Source organism: Silurus aristotelis (genome assembly GCF_946808225.1).
Source record: "Silurus aristotelis genome assembly, chromosome: 27".
In the NCBI taxonomy this organism is placed as follows: domain Eukaryota; kingdom Metazoa; phylum Chordata; class Actinopteri; order Siluriformes; family Siluridae; genus Silurus; species Silurus aristotelis.
The window spans coordinates 8,391,916-8,395,381 of NC_139600.1; the positions used below are offsets into that span (position 1 = coordinate 8,391,916).

Below are 3,466 nucleotides of genomic sequence, written 5' to 3' on the forward strand. Positions count from 1 at the left end.
GGTGTAATATGCAAAACGTATTCATTACATACACAACCAGAACATGCAATACAATGCTTTTATTAAAAGGTCTGTGACATAAAATAAAATGGCAAGGATGAAGCACAGATTAAAAGTCAACAAAAGTAAAAAATAAATAAATAAATAAATTTGAGGTATAATAATTATCAATATAATAAAATTAAATTGCAATAAAATAAAAGTAGAATTTATAGGACATGAAAGTTATGATTCTCATTTACACCACGTATTGTATGTATATATACAGTGAGGAAAATAAGTATTTGAACACCCTGCTATTTTGCAAGTTCTCCCACTTAGAAATCATGGAGGGGTCTAAAATTGTCATCGTAGGTGCATGTCCACTGTGAGAGACATAATCTAAAAAAAAAAAATCCAGAAATCACAATATATATTTTTTTAACTATTTATTTGTATGATACAGCTGCAAATAAGTATTTGAACACCTGTCTATTAGCTAGAATTCTGACCCTCAAAGACCTGTTAGTCTGCCTTTAAAATGTCCACCTCCACTACATTTATTATCCTAAATTAGATGCACCTGTTTGAGGTCATTAGCTGCATAAAGACACCTGTCCACCCCATACAATCAGTAAGAATCCAACTACTAACATGGCCAAGACCAAAGAGCTGTCCAAAGACACTAGAGACAAAATTGTACACCTCCACAAGGCTGGAAAGGGCTACGGGGAAATTGCCAAGCAGCTTGGTTTAAAAAGGTCCACTGTTGGAGCAATCATTAGAAAATGGAAGAAGCTAAACATGACTGTCAATCTCCCTCGGACTGGGGCTCCATGCAAGATCTCACCTCGTGGGGTCTCAATGATCCTAAGGAAGGTGAGAAATCAGCCCAGAACTACACGGGAGGAGCTGGTCAATGACCTGAAAAGAGCTGGGATCACCGTTTTCAAGGTTACTGTTGGTAATACACTAAGACGTCATGGTTTGAAATCATGCATGGCACCGAAGGTTTGCTGCTTAAACCAGCACATGTCCAGGCACGTCTTAAGTTTGCCAATGACCATTTGGATGATCCAGAGGAGTCATGGGAGAAAGTCATGTGGTCAGATGAGACCAAAATAGAACTTTTGGGTCATAATTCCACTAAACGTGTTTGGAGGAAGAAGAATGATGAGTACCATCCCAAGAACACCATCCCTACTGTGAAGCATGGGAGTGGTAGCATCATGCTTTGGGGTGTTTTTCTGCACATAGGACAGGGCGACTGCACTGTATTAAGGAGAGGATGACCGGGGCCATGTATTGTGAGATTTTGGGGAACAACCTCCTTCCCTCAGTTAGAGCATCGAAGATGGGTCGAGGCTGGGTCTTCCAACATGACATTGACCCGAAGCACACAGCCAGGATAACCAAGGAGTGGCTCTGTAAGAAGCATATCAAGGTTCTGGCGTGGCCTAGCCGGTCTCCAGACCTAAACCCAATAGAGAATCTTTGGAGGGAGCTCAAACTCCGTGTTTCTCAGCGATAGGCCAGAAACCTGACTGATCTAGAGAAGATCTGTGTGGAGGAGTGGGCCAAAATCCCTCCTGCAGTGTGTGCAAACCTGGTGAAAAACTACAGGAAACATTTGACCTCTGTAATTGCAAACAAATGCTACTGTACCAAATATTAACATTGACTTTCTCAGGTGTTCAAATACTTATTTGCAGCTGTATCATACAAATAAATAGTTTAAAAATCATACATTGTGATTTCTGGATTTTTTTTTTTTAGATTATGTCTCTCACAGTGGACATGCACCTACGATGACAATTTCAGACCCCTCCATGATTTCTAAGTGGGAGAACTTGCAAAATAGCAGGGTGTTCAAATACTTATTTTCCTCACTGTATATATATATATATATATATATATATATATGTAACCAGGTTAAAAAGACAACGTGTATTCATGTTATTTAGGCTTTGTGTTAAGTGTGTGACACACAGTGTGTACTAATGCACTTTTCCATGCACTGCTAAAAGGTTTCGCTGGCCCTTTAAGAAACGGAACTATAATGCAAAAGGGTTGTTTCCTTCCGGTAAACAGAGCGCAACATCTAGTTGGTGCACGTATATTTAGCCATAAAGCACAAAGAATGACCGATTTCTTTTGGGATATCTTGTTTGGTGTGGAAAAGAAGCGTAAGTGATTAAATATAATCAGTATAAGACTTTCTTAAATAGTTTTGTGTATAATTGTATGTGGACCAGAGAAATTGAGATGTGGTTACTCTGTTTAATCCAGAGGGGAGAAAGTGCTTCGTTAGCCTCGTGCGTTTTTGGGTGAGCGGGAAGCATCAGAGTAAGTTTTGTAACTTTTTTTTTTATTCCACAAAATGGGTTTATTTAACATGTACATGCATGTTTATTGAAATAAGTTCTGTATTTTGTTTCTTTAACATGTGTAGAGCAAGACCGAGTCTGTAATATCCGGTGATAGCGTGTGCATGTGCCAGAGTGGTGGTAAAAAGTAAGTTTGGGACATTGTAATTGATTCTATTCTCTCTATAAACTCATTGAGTCCTAAGTTATTTACTGTAATGTAATAATCCAGGTTTAAGTGTAAGAGCACGTGTTATGCTGTGTAATGATATTTGCACTGTGTTAGCTGTATTATGCATTAATCACACACAACAATGTAACGTTATAAAGGATCGTATTTTCATGTACTCCATGTTACTTAAGCAGCCTTATTCAGTCTTCTGTGCAGATGTTATATTCATGTGTCTGTTTGTTTCCTAACATCAGGGGTTGCTACCGTTGTCTATGTTCATGGGTTGTTTATATTATGTCTATATTAGTTGGGTGAACAAAGAGTTTTGTTCCTTACTGTTGTGACTTGGAACGATTATATGAGCACTGTGATAAGAGAAGCGGACTTTTTGTTTGTTAACCAGGTATTCACTAGTCCGACCCTTCCAATTCCATCTTCCCCAAAGTTTGCATCATTAACGCTGCACTGCTTAACGTGCAGTCTGAAAATAAAAGATCTCCTTTAAAATATATTATCTGTGTCCGGTGTCATTACTTATTCATCTCCCGGGCTACAGAGATTTTGGTACCAGGAGTGGGGCTTCATTGCTTATTTTGTGGTGAAAATCAGGTAGGACAAGGTGTAACATAGACAACGGTAGTGGTGAAGGCAGGTCGAGGACCAGTGCTGAGGATGCTGATGATGTGAAGTGAGACGTGCTCGGAGAGCCTGCAGAGAAATAGAGGACCGTCTTTCAGTAACGCAGGAGGGTGTTCACGTCAGCGCTGACATCATCAACAAAGGAAACAAAAAGGGATTTCCTGTTCTGGCTGGACTGCAGTAACTGCGACTGTTCTGTGACTGATTAACTAGGGTAAAGACATCATAAAAACATGGATCAGGATGACAATGTGTTGGCTGCTCAGGCTGGAACCAGCCATGATGAGGACAATGCTGCGGCTGGAGGCCA

General features: G+C 39.7%; 1 long non-coding RNA gene across 1 annotated transcript; it reads left to right on the forward strand.

The window, feature by feature from the left end:
- Window positions 1–1,895: 1,895 nt before the first annotated feature.
- Window positions 1,896–2,928, forward strand: LOC310721059. Its single transcript, XR_014531913.1, has 3 exons — window positions 1,896–2,165; window positions 2,269–2,325; window positions 2,432–2,928. It is a non-coding gene; the product is annotated as an uncharacterized lncRNA (long non-coding RNA).
- Window positions 2,929–3,466: the final 538 nt, after the last annotated feature.